Source organism: Erinaceus europaeus, chromosome 1 (genome assembly GCF_950295315.1).
Source record: "Erinaceus europaeus chromosome 1, mEriEur2.1, whole genome shotgun sequence".
Taxonomy (NCBI): Eukaryota; Metazoa; Chordata; class Mammalia; order Eulipotyphla; family Erinaceidae; genus Erinaceus; species Erinaceus europaeus.
Window position 1 is genome coordinate 209,700,598 of NC_080162.1, and position 18,697 is coordinate 209,719,294.

Below are 18,697 nucleotides of genomic sequence, written 5' to 3' on the forward strand. Positions count from 1 at the left end.
GGTAAGTATAGGGGCAGGACTCTCACCTGTAGGCAGTGTTAATCGGTCCCATGCCTGCATTGTGCAGAGGCGCACATGGTCAAAGTAACCAGGTGGAAACCTGGCCTCTGCCTGAAGAATTCCGGTGCTCAAGCAGCCTGTGCCAAATAATGCATCGAAATTCCAATCTGGCTGCCCTTCAGTATTTCTACGGGCTTGCTGCAAACACTCATCCCGAAAAAATGCTTCCCACTGGAGAAAAAGTGGGCTAGGCAGTACAGCTCTCATAATATCCCTCCAATCTTGGGGTGTATTTAAACTTTGTAGATAACCCTGGAGAATAGACTTTGTCCAAGGGGAATGAATCCCGTCTTCCCAAATAGCGATTTTGAGAAGCTGCATAGGGGTACCAGGAGCTAGGTTTCTGCCTGTTTGGGACCAAATTTACAGGGTACGCACTAAGCTGTCCAGGGGAAAACTGATCTCTTAGCTGGCATAAGTGTTCAGAGTCTGTCATAGCCACTTTTGGAGCAACAGGGAGCAGTGAGGTAGCTGGAGCAGGAAGAGGAGGGAGAGGGGCGGTGCACAGGGTCTGTGCAGGTGGCTGTGGATCCCGTGGCTGCCTTTCATTTACTGGCATGTCCTGTGGCTCTGGCACAGCCAGAATCACTGGCGCGGGCAATAGCGCCTGTTGTGCCGAGGGCGGTGGCGCTTGTGGGAGCTGTACAGGTTGTGTCAGTGACAGCAATGAAGCCGTGGGTGCCTCTAACTGTGCACTGGGTGCAGCCAGCGGTGACTGACATGGAGACTGAATCGGAGGTGCCTGTGCCTTCGGAGCTGGCTCTGTTACTGCCCAAGGCGGTGATACAGGCAAAAATAATGCTTGTGGTCCAGGGGGAAACACCGGTGATGGTGGCCTGGTCCATGCAGGGAAGGGCAGGGGTATCTGAGGAGGAGGCGGAGGTGGAGAGAAAGGTGCAGAGAATGGTGGAGGGAGAGATGGAAACTGCAGAACAGATTCTTCAGATTCTGCCCTTTCTGGAGAAAAAAGCTTAGACTTAGCCAAGAGAGCAACCTGATCCCTTAATTCCTGAATAGCAGTCTCAAGGCTAGACTCTTTTTTAGTATCTGATCCTTTCAATTCCTTTAAGACTTGTCCTGGGGGTACCAGAGTGGCCCCACCCTCCAGTGACTTGGCTGAGGGAGAGCTGTCCCTTTTCTCTGGTTCCTTAGCAGATGCTGTGCACTGTTTTAATGCAGCAATGATTGCCAGGAACTGAACATCTAGTTCTCTTAATCCTTCAGCTTCCTCCTTGCGGGCTAAATATGCCACACAGGCCCATGACTCCGGGTCATAGATATGCTCTTTCCTAAACCAGGGGGCTACATGAATCACCACATTCCAAAATCGTAGGGCCTGTTTCTTTGATAGCTTTAACGCTCTGGTAGCTAACAAGTCTCGAAAGCACTTAATTGGAGGTTACTCCTGGGTTGAAAAAAAATTCCCCATGTCAGTTTAGCTCAGAAATTAGGTGAGGGTCTAGAGCAAATGTTACAAAATTTGGATAGGAGGAAAGATTAGGTCAGACCCGTTAAGATTCAACGGGGGAAGAATACTCAGTTTCTCAGAGCCTGGCCAGGGTTCTGTTCCACTGAGGTTCTCCCTCTGTATCCTCTCCACGAGCTTCCCTGGAGTGTGAAAAGATAGGGAGAAGGAGCAAAAGATCACAGGGGCTTAAATGAGAGCCTTGGGGTTACCTTTCCGATGTGCTTCACTATATCTTCTTGATTTCCTGAAGCTACAGTCCTGATCCCCTCGGTTGGGCCAGCGTTTTTCAACCAGGTGAAGGCTGATGCCTGATGGGCCAATTTTCTCTTGAGGTCGGGAAATTGTGCCCCACGCTCTGGGCGCCAGATTTCAGTGTGTCTCTCTCCTTCTCTGGCAGGGTGGCCTCCAGGGGAAAGGTAATGGGCTGGTTCTTTCTCGCTCACGACAGGGGTGACACGAAGTAAAAGACACCAGGGGACTCTAGAATTCTGGGACTCAAGGACTCAGATTCTAGATTCACGCTAAGAGTCACGCTCAGTATAACAAGTATTTGAGCCACGGTATCTCCAGAGTGGTGGCTTCCAGGGCCTTCCCAGACAACTGGCATTTCTGTTTTCTTTGAGAGAAAGCTGTAAGAGCAGAGTGATTCCCCTGCACTGAAATGGTCTGTCTGTCTGCCCTTGGACTCAGGCACCGCAGTAGGGGAAGGGACACACGTCTACAGCTGTCTGACACACACCCTGGATGGCATGGCTGGACCTCAGGGGACCAGGAATAAGGTGGGTGTGGGAAGGAGCCCTCTTTACTAGACTTATCAGAGGAGGACGTTTAGGATGTTTGCTCCAGAGATGAGCAAACAAGTCAGAGGACGGTGCATCTGCTGGGAAGGGCTTCTCCCACGAGGAGCAGACATGTTCCAACAACACAGTGCATCATAGAAGCATTTGAGGGTTTAATTTTTTAGTTATTTCACTGAGCCAATGAACAAGGGAGCGGGAATGGACTGGGGGAACATATTGTAGATTTACTGAGCCTGGGAATTTAATTCCAAATGTAGTCGGAGATTCCACATGCTGGAGTTTCTCTCCACAGATGCTGACTGCTCTCAGGCACGCAGACCTGGACCACATCCACCCAGCCCCTCACATGCACACACAGCAGCTACCCACCACAGGCTCCTGACACCTCTACAAACTTACCCTCATCTTGTCCCCGCGCTTTCATGACGGCCTTTCACCTTGCCACTCTGCTTTTGGCTTAAGTCTGTTCCACACTGCTGTTCATAGAATGGGATTTGTAAAATGCAGATGGTCACTAGATACCTAAAGAAAAAAGCAAGAGACTTGTCAGCAGACTAAGGAAAAAGTCAGTGCCAGTCAGAGAGGAATCTACCAGTTGTAAGAGAACTCACAAAAAAAAGTCATAAGGGCCAGGTGGTGGTGCCTCTGGTGACATAACCGTGTTTCTGTGCTCAAAGCCTCAGTTCAATGTTGGTATGCTTCTAATTCTGCTTCTAAACCCCCCTTCTATTTCATTTGGTTTAATCCCCCCTGTTTAACACTATTCTATTTACATAACTAAGCATCCGCATGCCTGCATGGCATTGGTTTAACCCCCATTGGTTCATGATGTCTTTTTGCTCCACCTCCTCTTGTAGTACACCCTGATTTGCACCAGTCACTTTTTGCTCCACCCTCTCTGCGTCACATCCTGTTTCCACCCTACTTGGACAGTATATATAGGATTGTGTTTTTAGTTTAGTTTAGCTTAGTTTGGCCATAGATTGTGCTGCATCCTGCATGAATAAAGAGATACTAGGTACAGCCCAGCCATGAGTCCCTGGTTGTCTGTCTCAGTTCTCAAAGCTAGTCCAACAGTTCAAGGCCCGGCTCCACCTGATGGGGGGAGACTTCACAAGCCCTGAAGCAGGGCTACAGGCCTCTCCTTTTTCTGTATTCACTATATATATCTCTGTCTCTATCCAATAAATAAGTAACCTTAAAAAAGTAAAGCATTAGGGAGTCAGGCAGTAGCGCAGTGGGTTAAGCACACGTGGCGCAAAGCACAAGGACTGGTGTAAGGATCCCACTTTGAACCCCCAGCTCCCCACCTGCAGGGGAGTCACTTCATAGGCGGCGAAGCAGGTCTGCAGGTGTCTCTGTCTTTCTCTCCCCCTCTCTGTCTTCCTCTCTCCATTTCTCTCTGTCCTGTCCAACAACATCAATAACAACAATGCTAATAATTACAACAATAAAAAGAACAAGGACGATAAGAGGGAAAATAAAAAATAAAATATTTAAAAAAATCTTTTAAAAAAGTACAGCATTAAAAAATTTCAAAATAATAATAACAAATAATGACAGAAAAAGCCATGTATTGGCAGTAGAATTCAGACGGGAGAGAACAGACCTGAGCCATGGGCAGGTATTTGTTTGGGCTCAGAATGCAGGCCTCTGTCTGAAGTCATCACTCACTTTACCTGCTTTATCAGTGGACAGAGGACACTTAGCATACGATCAGACTCCAGCTGTCCAGGTCACACCTGGCCCAAGGACTGATGGAGACGTCAGAGGGAGACAAGGTACTGAAGGCCAGGAAGCCTGTGTGAGGTGGCCTTTGAGGCAGCTCCAGTGAGCCCCAACCATAGACCATGGCCACCCTGAGGCTCATGCTGCCACGGTGATCCAAGAGCAGGAGACCTCGATTTGGACTCCTTCTTTGTGTTTCTCCAGTGCTCACACTCAGGGAGGCTCAAGAAGCGTGACATAGAATGCAGGGCAGTCCAGTTCTTTCCTCTCTCTCCCACTCTCCCTCCTCTCTTTCCCCCTCTTCCCCTGCCCTCTCCCTCCCTCTTTCTCCTCTCTCCCTCCTCTCTATCCCTCCTTTCTCTCCAACCTCTCTTTCAATCTCTCCCTCTCCCTCCCTCACCCCCTCTTTCTCTCCCTATTCTCTCTCCCTTTCCTCTCTCCCTCCTCTCTCTTCCTCCTCTCATTCCCTCCTCTCTCCCCCTCCCTCTCACTCTTCTCTCCCTCTCTTTCCCTCCCTCTTCTCTCTCCCTCCCCCTCTGCTTATCCCTCCTCACTGTCCCTCCTCTCTCCTCTCCATTTCTCTCCCTCTCCCTCCCTTTCCTTCTCTCCCCCTCTCTATCCTCTCTCTCTTCCTCTCTCTCCTCTCTCTCCCTCCTTTGTCTCCAACCTCTCTCTCAATCTCCCCCTCTCCCTCCCTCTCCCCTTTTTCTCTCCCTTTTCTCTCTTACTCCTCTCCCTCCCTCCTCTCTCCCCCTTCCCTTTCCCTCCTCTCCCCCTCCCTCTCCCTCATCTCTCTCCTTCCTCTCTCACTCCCCCTCTCCCTATCCCTCCTCACTCTCCCTCCTCTCTCCCTCTCTCTCTGCCTTTATCTCCCTCTCCCTCCTTTTCCTTCTCTCTCCCTCTCTCCCTCTGCATCCTCTCTATCTTCCTTTCCCACTCTCCCTCTCTCTCTTCCTTTCTCTACTTCTCCCTCCATTTCCTTCTCTCTCTGTCTCCTTCTCTCTCCTATCTCTCTCCCTCTCTTCCTCTCTCTCCCCCTCCCTCATCTTTTCTTCAAAATTCTTACTACTTTTATACACTAGCAAATATTTGGATTTCCATGAATAATTCATCCCTATATTTTTGCATTTCTACTTTCTTTATACCCTTTTCCAAAATTTCTAAATATTAATTTCTGTCAGCCATCTAAGGGTTCAATTTGAGCTCTTTTCTCTGGTGCCTTCTTGCTCCCCTTAACCACCCACAGTCTACGGAGATAGTCTCTGCATTCAGACTTCATAAGGTCTGACAACTCCTTCTGTCTCCAGTGGTTGTCCTTTCAAATATAATAAGGAATTTTTAAGGGAATAATTCACTTAGTATGTGTGTTGAATGGACGCTGTGATGCCTGTTGCTGAGTTTACTGTGACCAAGCTATGCACAGGGTTAGGAAGAGGATGCAGGGATGCAGGGAGGAGCTGCCCTCCCATCATCAGTGTCCGCTGTGACTCAGAAACAGCACTGGCTGAGAACAGAGCCACCAACTGCCCTATTCGTTCACTCACTTCTCTTTCTTTTTCCACCAGGGTTATGGCTGGGACTCAGGGCCTACAGACTGAGTACCTCTCCCAGAGGCCATCTGCTTCCTTCTCGCCTTTTGATAGAGACAGAGAGAAACTGAGCAGGAAGGGGAGAGAGAAAGAGAGACACCTGCAGCTCTGCTTCACTACTCACGGCCTTTCTCCCTGCTTGCTCCCAAGTCTTTGTGTGTGGAACATGGCTCTTCCTGTGCATGGGACGTGGCTCTCCCTGTGTGGGATTTTATTCTCCCTGTAAGTGGAATGTGGCTCTCCCTGCATGGGACATGGCTGTCCCTGTGCATGGAATGTTGCCGGTCCCTGTTCATGGTGCCATATGCCAAGCTGGGCTAGCTTCATGGGTGGTAGAAAGACAACCAGGGACTCATGGCTGAGCAGGGAAGCAGTATCTCATGTATTAATCAGATACATCGCCTTTTATGCATCTCTTCACCAGAAGTGACAAGGGAAAGGAAATGACTAGGAGAGGGGGTGGAGCAAAAAAAAAAAAAAAAAGAGCAGGAACAGAACATAGAAAGCTTCCATCTAACCAGTGGGGATTAAACCAATACCCTGCAGCAGGGCGGAACCCAGGTAAAACAGTGATTATATAAACAGACCACATTGTGAGTAATGCAACAGAAGGGGACTTAGAAGCAGAATTTAGAAGCACACCAACATTTCCTCCTTTTTTTTAACTAATGGTGATAGTATCAGGAGTGTGGGGTGAACAGAAACCTATATCGTACAGGCATTTACAAAAGAACTGGCAGAAGACATGGAGGAATAAGTAAGAGAGCAGCAAGAACCAGTGTGATGCCAAGGGGAGGCCTGAGGGGGGCGTTTCCTGCCTCAAAGGAGGCAAAAGGGCATTTCTTGCCTCTGGGGGCATCTATTTCCTCAAAGGGTGTTTCCTGACTCTGTGGGCAGGACCTAGTAAGGAGGGGAGGTTCCTGACTCTGGGGACAGGGCCTGCAGGCGAGTGAACAGGGCCTATAGAGTCCCAAGGCTCTGGCTGCAAAGTCCATGCACTGCTGCGGTCAGTCTTTGAGAAACCCAGTGGTGTAAAGGGAAGCTGCTGTAAAGTTGTGTAAAGTGTCCAAGAGGTGTACCAGTAAGTCCGATAGAAGTGTCAGTCCAAAGCAGATGACCACTGAAGAAATACCAGGGGATGAAACGCTGCACATCTGTCTCAATGGGCAATGTCAGCCACCAGAATTCTGCTTTTCTCTAGAGAGTGAGCTTTGGAGTCTGTGAATCTGTTTCTTCAGGCCGTGCCAGGTCACATAATTGATTTTGGGGGGTGCCTTGTAGTTGTGCCATCTTGTGGGTGATGTCAGAGAAAAGGGGTCCAAATGGATTTCCAGGGATTCCATTTGAGCAGATGCTTTTTCATGTGAAGACTTGACAGCTGCAATTCACTTACTTGTCAAACAAAACTTGTAGCAGATTAGAAATTTACTATAATTGATAACTCCATTATAAGTGAAAGTCCTTTCTAGTATGATTTTAAGGTTGTTTAAACAGTTTAAAACTCAATAAAAGGACCATGGTTAGAAGCCCCAGGCATGAGCATCATTAACATAACCATTGCTTTATCTACCCCACCCATACTCATACAGTTTTCAGGATTAAACTTTTCCAAGACGTAAAAAATCAAAAGAGAAAAAAAAAGTTTTTTGGACTGTTTCTGGATGTCTCTAGAAATCATGGCTGCTGTGTCCAGCATTTTTTTAAAGTCAATGTCATACAAAAATTCAGTCATTCAAATCACTCTCTTATGAAATGCAACTGAAAGTAGACAGCACACTTAAGATATTCTGAGAGAACAATGAGTGGAGAACAGAGAAAAGTGGTAGGCAGTTTTTGCTTCTTTCACCTTAAACCAGATTATCCAGATCTCACCATGTAGCATCATGAGTCCCCAGAGGGCGTCCTAGTCCAAAAAGCTCCTCAAAATTCCACTTAGGGTGCTTCTGACTGTTCCTGCAGGATTTCAGGCATCCATTTTTAAAAGTGTCTTCTCATAGAAGAAATAATTGAACCAAGAGGGTAGAACTAGCCATGTTTCTCCATTCTTGGGGACTTCCAGGGTACTGGAGAATGCTCTTCAAGTTAGAGTAGTCCTTATCCATGGGAAACATGGGAGAGGGAATCCAGAAAGTCCACAGAAAAATATTCGTGCATCTCCCAAGCTCTATGATCCCAGTCATAAGAAACCAAAGTGTGGCTCAGAGCAAAATGTAGTCATTCTCCTCAGGAAACATGGGAGAGGGAATCCAGAAAGTCCAAGGAGAAATCTCCGTGCATCTTCCAAGTTCTACGATCACAGTCATAAGAAACTAAAGTTCCCGGTCAGGGAACCAAAGTGTGGCCCAGAGCAAAATGTTCCAGAGACAGAGAAACTGTCTCATGAATAAAGACTAGAGGCTTTGGGAAACCTCTTCATAAGTAGAAAGGCAGCCCATAGTGGATAGGTAGCCAAGTTTACTTATCTGGGGGATGAGCATGTTAGGTCCAACTTTGGTTGGGTGCCATATACCAGTTCCTGTTCAGGCGCCATTTGCTGGTCCCTGTTCAGGGCGCCATATGCTGAGCTGGGCTAGCTTCACAGGTGGTAGAGAGATGACCAGGGACTCATGGCTGAGCTGGGAAGCAATATCTTGTTTATTAATCAGATACATCGTCTTTTATGCATCTCTTCACCGGAAGTGACAGGGTAAATAAATGACTAGGAGACAGGGCAGAGCAAAAAAAAAAAAAAGCATAAACAGAACATAGAGAGCTTCCATCTAACCAATGGGGATTAAACCAATACCCTGCAGGCAGGGCAGGACCCAGGTAAAACAGTGATTATGTAAATAGATCACATCAGTAAGTAATGCAACAGAAGCAGTCTTAGAATTTAGAAGCATAGCAACAGAATGTGGCTCTTCCTGTGTGTAGGGAATGGCTCTCCCTGTGCATAGGGCATGGCTCTCCCTGTCAGTGGAATGTGGCTCTCCCTGCGTGGGTCGTGGCTCTCCCTTTGTGTGGAATGTGGCTCTTTCTGTGCATGGAATGTGTCTTTCCCTGTGTGTGGGATGTGGCTCTCCCTGTGCATGGAATGTGGCTCTCCCTGTGCATAGGACGTGGCTCTCCCTGTGCATGGAATCTGGTTCTCCTTGTGCTTGGGATGTGGCTCTCCCTGTCTGTGGAATGTGGTTCTCCCTGTCTGTGGGACATGGCCCTCCCTGTCTGTGGGATGTGGCTCTCCCTGCATGGGATGTGGATCTCCCCATGTGTGGAAAGTGGCTCTCCCTGTCTGTGGAATGTGACTCTCCTTGCATGGGGTGTGGCTCTCCCTGTCTGTGGAATGTGGTTCTCCCTGTGAGTGGGACGTGGCTCTCCCTGTGTGCAACGTGGCTCTCCCTGTGTGTGGGACATGACTCTTCCTGTGTGTGGGACATGGCTCTCCCTGTGTGTCAGATGTGGCTCTCCCTGTGCGTGGGATGTGGCTCTCCCTGTGTGTGGGACATGTCTCTCCCTCCGTGGAATGTGGCTCTCCCTGCATGGGACATGGCTTTCCCTGTGTGGGATGTCGCTCTCCCTGTTCGTGGGACATGGCTCTCCCTGCGTGGGATGTGGCTCTCCCTGTGTGTGGTACATGTCTCCGCCTGCTTGGAATGTGGCTCTCCCTGTGTGGGACATGGATCTCCCGGTGTGGGATGTGGCTCTCCCTGTGAACACCGCCCACACCCAACGTGTCTGTGTTTCACAGTCCCATATAGGCCTGTGGTGTCATATGCATTGTGTTCCTGCGTTACACAGAGCTGATTCAAGCATCTGTTCTGCCATATGATTCCTGATGCAGTTTTTCACAGGTGCCTAGTGACAGGCTTTGAAGTGTTTAATTTACTTTCATTCACAGAAAGAATGCAGATTGCTCAAATGATACATGATCTATGTATATGTGATTTATATTATATATATTGTTAACTCCTCTTTCTGGTACATGACTTTGGGGAAATCTCATGACATCTCAAACTCCGTCATCCTTAACTTCTGAATACAGGAGCCATCATCTCTGGCACTGTCTCTGGCTCTGTAGCTCTCTGGCTGAGAGACCTTTTCAAGGCTCAGATTCTCCGTAGGCTTGAAGGACGAGTTTCACAGGTGTGGAGAGTATGTCCCCAACACAGATTCTAAGGAACCTTCTCATAACAACTGCATCAGGTGCTCTGTTCCCTTCGATTGTCATTCACTCACTCATTCATTCATTCATTCATTCATTCATTCACTCACTCACTCATTCATTTACTGTCAGTAACTAGGTGGATAAGACAGATCGAGAGCTAGAACAAGACAAGAAGGGAGGTCACACTCTTCCACCTCTCATGAAACTTCCCTTTGCAAGATGCCTCCACGTTGTGGTCAGGGAGGAGGTTGGAAGATACTTCACCAAGGTAGAGCACACATTTAAAAAATATCTTATTAGTGATTTAACAATGACTAACAAGATGGTAAGATCACAGGGGTAAAATTTCACAAGTTCCCACCATCAGAGTTCCATATTCCATTTCCTCCACTGGAAGCTTCCCTCTTCTTTATCCCTCTGGGCCTATGAACAAAACATCTGTTTTTTTTGGTTTTTTTTTGTTAGCCACTTTTTTTTTTCTCGCTTCCAGGATTATCACTGGTATTCAGTGCCACACAATGAATTCACTGTTCCTGGTAGACTTTTTTTCTTTTTTAATTTTATTGGATTGAACAGAGAGAAATGGAGAGAAGACCGCCTGTGGGGTATCCTCTCTGCAGGTTGGGGGGCTGGAGACTCAAAGCAGGATCTTTGAACCAGGTCCTTGTACTTCATGCCATGTGTTTAACCCCTGTACCACCACCCAGGCTCCAAAGGTACATGTGATTTTTCTTTTTTGTTTTTTTCTCCAGGGTTATCGCTGGGGCTCGGTGCCTGCACTATGAATCCACTGCTCCTGGAGGCTATTTTTTCCTTTTTGTCACCCTTGTTGTTTATCACTGTTATTATTATTATTGTTGTTATTTCTTCTGTTGTTGTTGGGTAGGACAGAGAGAAATCAAGAGAGGAGGGAAAGACAGAGAGGGCAAGAGAAAGACATCTACACACCTGCTTCACCACTTGTGCAGTGACCCCCCCACACACAGGTGGGGAGCCAGGGACTCGAACCAGGATTTTTACACTTTGTGTCATGTAGCTTAACCCACTGTGCCACCACCTGCCCCCATGGACCCAAATTCTTTATGAGGAGCAGAAGGTGGGAGTTCTGGCTTCTCTAATTGCTTCCACTGGACATGGGTGTTGGCAGGTGGATACACACCCCCAGCCTGTTTCTGTCTTTCCCTAGTGAGGCAGGGCTCTGGGGAGGGGAGGTTCCCAGACACACGGGTAAAGTTGTCTGCTCAGGGAAGTCAAGTTGGTGTCATGGTAGCATCTGCAACTTGGTGGCTGAATGGCAGTTAGGATATAAAGCGGGACAAGTTATTAAATAAATAGTAACCCAAAGGTAGGAATAGAGCAGATGAAACTAGGAGTTTTCATGTGGGAAGAAGCTAGGATGTCTACTTTAGGTCTGTTCCAAGGGTTCCATGATTGTAGTAATTTTTGCCTGAGCCTGACAGGTAATATGCAGGTGGGCTAAAAGTACTGTCTGGGACATTTTATCATAAAGGAGAACTTTTGGGTTTAACAAGCACCTGGGGTGTAGCAGGTCCACTTACAGAAGCCTGACAAGGCCTAAGCATTCATGGCAGTTTGAGTATACAACTCCTCTTCTTTTTATTTCATTTTATTTATAAAAAGGAAACATTGACAAAAACAAAGGATAAGAGGGGTACAACTCCACATAATTCCCACCACCAGACCATTGTATCCTATCCCCTCCCCTGACAGCTTTCCTATTCTTTATCCCTCTGGGAGTATGGACCTATGGTCACTGTGGGATGCAGAAGGTGGAAGGTCTGGCTTCTGTAATTGCTTCTCCACTGAACATGGGTGTTGACAGGTCAATCCATACTCCCAGCCTGTCTCTCTCTTTCTTCTTCTGACTTGTCATGAAAACTGTGTGTGTGTGTGTGTGTGTGTGTGTGTGTGTGTGTGTGTGTGTCTGTGTGTGTGTGTGTGAGAGAGAGAGAGGAGAGGGAGAGGCAGAGGGAGAGGGAGAGGGAGTTCAAGAAGCAGACCTGCTGAAGCATTTTCAGTTTTGTGGGTGCTTATTCTCTACCGCCACATTTAGATCTTCCTGAAACTCCTTCATTCACCTACACAATGGGAATGAAAATGTGCTGTTTCTCCTTCATTCACCTGCACAACGGGAATGACAATGTGCTGTTTTAGGCTTTAAGACTCTCAGTCTAAAAGGAGAAACATCTCCAACAGCAACAGACATTCATCCACAATCCTGTAAATGTTCACTTCCCCCTATGCTATGGGCTTCCAGGGGGACTAATTGTTTAATAGTCACAAAAAACTTTGAAGATGAAAAGACCCACATGAGGCTGAAAGTGAACACTCCCTGTTTGTGTCCCCCACTACACTGGGTCTGCACGGCCACCTTGTCTCTGAAGCAGCTTCAGGATCATAATGATGAAGCCCACCCCTGGAGTTGAGAGAACACCGTGACTAGGGACGGAGAATCAGGCTGCACTGGTTTTGTTTTCTCCAGGCTGGCTACACGGGCGGGTAACAGACGACCAGGGACTCAGGGTTGAGCTGTAGGCAGTATCTCTTTATTCATGCAGGATGCAGCGCAATCTAAGCCGAGCTAAGCTAAAACTAAACTAAAATGAACAATGTTGTCTTTATATATACTTCCCAAGTAGGGTGTGAACAGGATGTGACATAGAGAGGGTGGAGAGAAAAGTGACTGGTGAAAATCAGAGTGTGACAAGGAGAGGGGGCGGAGCAAAAACATATCATGAACCAGTGGGGATTGAACTAATGCCCTGCAGTGGTTATGTAAATAGAATACAGTAGTTGTGTAAATAGAATACAGTGTTAAGCAGGGGGGATTTAAACCAAATAAAACAGAAGGGATTTTTAGAAGTAGAATTAGAAACATACCAACACACTGGTAATTCCAGTGAATGTGAAGACAAGAGAGGTGGCATCAGAGCCTGACTCTCTAACAACTGTTTGAGTGCCTTGCTTGCCCTCTATGTAGAATCCATTTCCTTAGCCGAGAAACGAGAAAGCTGAGATTACCTGTATTGATAAGCTAAAGGACTTAGCAGTTAGCTCGATAGTTGCTATTGCCAATGGTTAAGAAACATTAATGAAAAAATTCTGAAACCTGATGCTGCAACAGGAGAACCTTTTATTTGAATAAAAATTTTAAAATAATGAAAAAGAAGGAATAATCAATAATAGCAAATAATATATCTTTTGAATCATGTGAGATTGTGTGTGTGTGTGTGTGTGTGTGTGTGTGTGTGTGTGTGTGTGTGATAGAGGACTTTGCTGTTATTTACTCAATATTAAATTACTTGGAATAGTCCTTTATTTCAGAGCTCCTGTATTTCTTATCTAACACCCCTATCAACTTCTTGGATACATTTTCTCTCTCTCTCTCCCTCTCTATATCTCTCTCACCCATCTCTCTCTCTCTCCCTCTCTATCTCTCCCCATCTCTCTCTCTCCCTCTCTCTCTCCCCATCTCCCTCTCTCTCTCTCACCCTTTCCCTCTCTCTCACCAGAGCACTATTCAGCTCTGGTTTATGATGGTACGAGGGACTGATCCTGGGACTTTGGAGCCTCAGGCATGAGAGTGTCTTTACATAACCATGATGCTGTCTACCCCACCCTTGGATATGTTCTGCCCTCAGCTCACATGCTCAGTGCCACCCTTAGTGCTTCTTGCTGTGTTTGTCAGGGTCAGGAATGGAAGCTTCCTGTGGTTCACTTGGTCAACTCTGCATTCAGTGGAGATGACCTAAGAGGAGGTTAAAAGCAACATTGCAGTGTTAAGCCCATGTCTGTCCAATCTTATATAAACATCTAGCGGTTTCTTCCCTCTTCTTAAGATCAGGAGCACTGCAGATTCTGAGATGGGGTTGGATAAGAACTTGAATCACGATGTAAACTTGCTTTTTATTAATTCTGCATTGATTTCACTGTGGTGGGTATTCACTCCAGCCTCTGGACAGCCCTTTTGTCCAGGGCCCTTGCACAAGGGGTGGGCTTGGAATTGCATTTGGATCATGGCAAGACAGCCAGTGCTCTGCCCTGGGCTCCCTCCCATGTCCAACAGCCCAGCTCTGAATATAGCAGTTACACACATGTGGAAATTAGACCTTTTCACATGCAGAAAAGAAAAGACAACTAGAGGGGCAGGCGGAGGCACACTGGGTTAAGCACACGTAGTGCAAAGTGCAAGGATGTTGGTTTGAGCCCCCACTCCCCAGCTACAGGGGGGTTGCTTCACAAGAAGTAAAGCAAGTCTGCAGGTGTCTTTCTCTCTCCCTCTTTATCTCCCCCTCCCCTATCAATATCTCTTGATCTTATCCAAAAAATAAAAAATGGCCACAGGAGCAGTGGATTCATATGCAGGCACAGAACCCCAGCAATAACCATGGAGGGGAAAAAAAAAAGAGAGAATGACAACCAAGGCTCAACAGATCAACTGCTTTAGATTTGAAAAGCACTGCTCTGTAATGCTCTGGCATGGTTCACCTGACCTCTCTGATATGTACAACTTAAATAAATTGAGATCCAAAACATTTTAGTTCTAGAACTGTTGCCTGAAAGTTTACAATTTTCATGGTTCTTCATAATTTAGAAAGGAGTTGAGAAAAAAAAAAAAAGAAGCCAACAGTGTCTCTATAGTATTTCTGATAGACTGTCATATATTAGAAAGCAGTGGATGAAAGAAAGGCTGAAAAAGGTGACTTCCAAAACCTTAAGGAAAATGTCCCTAGCCAAGACAGGGAAAAAAATCAAAAAACAAACAAACACAATCCCAAGTCCATCATACTGAGGCTGCTTGTCAGTGCACATTCAGGAACAAGACTAGCATTCAATGGCTCACCAAAAGAACTGCCTCCATGTTTGTCATCCTTGGGAATAGACTCTGAATCAGGGCAGAGAAGACTTGAGTTTGAATCTTACCTTCAAGGTGAATTAACTCTGTGGTGTTAGGAAAATCAGTTTAACTTAGCTGGCCTTGCTCTGTGTTGCTGTAGTTGACTGTTTAATTATTTTTATCTGTAAATTGAGATAGAAGAGGTTTATCTAGACAGCTTACAAGATTTTGACAGAATATCTCTGTCTTTGGATGTTTTCCTCAAGGATAGAAGTCATAGCTGTCACCTAATTTGATTTTTCACTGGAATTCAAGGCATACTGTAGGGAACGGGTCCCAGCAGAGCAGAGTGGTGGGCAGAAAGATGTGGCCCAAAGCCTGGAGCATGAGAATACATTCTGACTTGGTTCAAGAAAGCTTAATATCCACAGATTTTCAATCAAAGTATTTGAATCTAAATCAAGAAGTAGTGAATCAGCTATGCAAGCCATCACAGAGAAAACAATTGAATGACCACAGAGAATCCTAACCACCCAGCAGTGAGACTCTTCACAGATGACATGAGTGAGGCTGGGTTCTGGGTAGAGAAAGTATGAGTTTGTCAGGCAGCCTACAAGGGCAGCAAACCCTGGCGGCAATGAAACATGAAAAAAAATAGCAACTGCGTTCCAAAGGGACTGAGAGGATCTTGCCCACTGACGCAGGAACAACACAGCTGATTGAGGACTGATTCTACCACAGACTCAAAGCTTCTCTCTACTATCAAAGGTTAAGATGTAGAATGTAAAAGAGCAAGTCTGAAGAAATGAACACAGATCTACTTCTGAACTGAAGCTCAGTCGACATCAGTGACTCTCACCTTGTGGGCTCTGCACAATTGTATAGAGATAATGGTAGTGTCTATGCTTGATTCTTGAACCCTGGGGTCTGAATCTCCGAGATTAGGATATGGGAATACAGACTTAATTTTATTTTATTTATGTACTCATTCTGAACTGACACAGAGAGAAATTGACAGGAGAGGAGGAGAAAGAGAAGGAGAGGAAAACAGAGGCACCTGCTTCCCTACTTCACTGCTCATGAAGTTTCCCCCTCAGGTGGGATGAGGGGCTTGAACCCAAGTCCTCACACACTGTAACCTGTGCACTCTACCATGTGTGCCACTAGCTGGACAAGGAAATAAATTTACTATCTATATTCCCTAAGGATTTTTTTTTTTTACAGACAGTACAGTTTAGTTAACACTGATAAAAGGATGAGGACATTTAGGGGGACCGAGGGGAGTGAAATGGAAGATGCTTCTGAGTGTGGAAGAACGGACCGGTTCCCTAAGAGGCCACAAGACAGGTGCTCATCTGCTCTGTGCTCTAACACCAAAGAACTCTGCAGCGAGTGGCAGATATATTCTAGCAGCTGAGAGTGTTATCAGGAAAACTAGGACAAAGTCTGTAAATAGACTGGTGTGGACTAGATGGTGTTGCCCCAAACTAGAGCAGAAATCCTCATTTCCAACCTGGAGAGAGAGCCCTCAGGGAGACAATTAAGGCTACATGTGTTTAGGACCCTGTAAGATTCTGTAAGACTGGTAGGAACAGGAAAGCAGACCCATCTTTCAGTTCCTTCATCACTGACTCTCCTCCCTCCCTGTATCCTTCTCTCCCTCCCTTTCTCTTAGTGTAAATAGACTAGAGAAAATGTGAGAACACAGAGAGATTGTCATTGCTAAGCCACAAATAGATGACTCACTAGAAACCAATGCTAATCACTCCTTGATCTTAGAATTAGTCTCCAGAACCTTGAGGAAATAAACATGTCATTTAAGTTACCCAATCTGTGATGAACATCACATCTGTTGTGAAACCTATCAGGCTAATATGCAAATATTTATCATGGTATAGCCAGTGCTATTTATTCCCTAAAATTGCTGCTATAAGTTATAGGTAACATTTTATGGGAACAAGTCTTCTAAAAGGAAGTAAAAATTTAATTTTACTTGATGGAGTTTGAAGGAATCATGTTAACCACCAATTTTCAGATGCTATCATGACACCATCCTGACTTCCCTGGGCAGACACCCTCACCCATGTGTCCTGAAACCTCCCCTCCCCAGAGCCCTGCCCACTAGGGAAAGACAGAGAAAGGCTGGGGGTGTGGATCCATCTGCCTATGCCTAAATCCCACAAAGAAACAAATACAGAAGCCAGAACTCTTTTAAATTCTGTACCCCAAAAACAACTCTGATACACACTCCCAGTAGGGGGAAAGTGATAGGAGGAAGAGGATAAGAGGGCCCCGAACTACAGCTCCATCATCACCCACAGAGAGTGGATGAAAAGGGGAGATGTTTGGGTGAGATTGTAGGGTCATGTGTGGCTTGGAGGGGAAGAGAGGATTGGACCTGATATAAAAAGGAGCAGTTATGTACAAATGTAGACTGGTAGTTGTAGAGGTGACAGCCCATGTCTGCAACCTTGGGAGAACCACAGTGGTTTGCAGTGGAGGGACTTGCGATTCAGAACTCTGATGGTGGGATGTGGTGTGGAATTATGCCCCCGTTAACTAATAATTTTGTAAATCAATATTGAATTATGAATATTTTTTTAAATAAAAATATGGTCACAGTATATATTTGATGGAAGTATGGATCAACTGACCTTTGACTAACTCTAAAGAAATTATATTTCCTGAAGAAAACATTGGAGAAAAGTTTTGATGGATCATGTTACACTAAGATTTTTTATATAGAATTGAAATGTACAGTCAACCCCAAAGACTCCTCTGTGAATTCAATCTCACCAAAAGTTGAAGTTTTCTCTTCAAAAGATAGTGCTGCATGTTGGTATGCTTCTAAATTCTGCTTATAAGACCTTATATTTTGATCAACACATTAGGTTTGCTTGTATTACTTACGATGTATTCTGTACTTAACCACTGTTAACTAAGCACCCCCTGCCTCCGGGACATTGGTTTAATCCTCACTGGTTCCCACTTTTTCCTTCTCCCCACCTCCTATCCTATGTAATTCCTTGTTCCTGACTCTTCCACCTCGGGAGAGATGCAAGACAGAAATGTGTTGTGATTAGAAGAGATTAGATTGTTGAACTCATCCCCGCTAGTCAATAAAGAGATACTGCTTCCCAGCTCAGCCATGAGTCCCTGGTTGTCTCTCTCTCCTGCCCACAAGGCAATCCAAGCAGCTGCGAGTGTGAGAGGTGGGACTGTTCTCTATATCAAGTGGCATAAAGACATTATACTCGGAATATATACACAGCTCACAGGTCCCATCAAACAACAAGTGGTATATAACCATGAATAAAGCGTCTGTCCAGACACTTCATGATGGACACGCCCTTGCCTCCCAGACCAGAAATGCAGCAGGCCGTGCGACATGGTGGGCAGACAGGATTCACCACATTCCTTCTGGGTAAGGAGCAGAGAAGAGAATGTTTGAGATGGACCTTCAGAGACTTGTCAGGCTGCGTGGCAGGGGAGAGAGAGAAGAGATCGGTGTGGAGAGGGAACACAAATCTTTATTTACGCCGACACCTCAGAGTTGGATGAGAGTGCAGCGGTTCGAGCCTTGTGGAGCTAGCAAAATGGCCGCCTCCCACTACATGTAGCGCCCTTCTCTGCGTCCGGTTGCTGATGTGAAAAGGGACAAAGAGAGAGAGAGGGGCAGAAGCAGAAGGGATTTTATGGGAGAAATTCTGGAAGTGACAAGTCAGGACAGGATTGGCTAGGAAACAAGGCACTCTGGGAATAGGGTTTCTCACGGGAATTGACAATACCCTGAGGGGACAACATGGTGGAACAAGGCACTCCGGGAATAGAATTTCAACTCTCACAGGAACTGACAATACCCTGAGGGGACGACATGGTGGATGTGACCGCAACTGCACAATTTCCCAACAGAGACTCTGAAAGCTAATGAGTAGAACAATGGGAAAATTAACTGAAACAAACAAGCAAGAGGTTTGTGGAAATTATGCCAGATTTACCACTCAGCAGTGTGGTAACTGGAGGCGAGTGGAGAGGCATGCTGAATGCAGG

At 46.1% G+C, this 18,697-nt stretch overlaps 1 long non-coding RNA gene across 2 annotated transcripts in view; it reads right to left on the minus strand.

Moving 5' to 3' along the window:
* The window catches only part of LOC132541340 (uncharacterized), a 1,018,351-nt gene that overhangs the window by 462,282 nt on the left and 537,372 nt on the right, over window positions 1–18,697 (minus strand). The window lies entirely within an intron of this gene.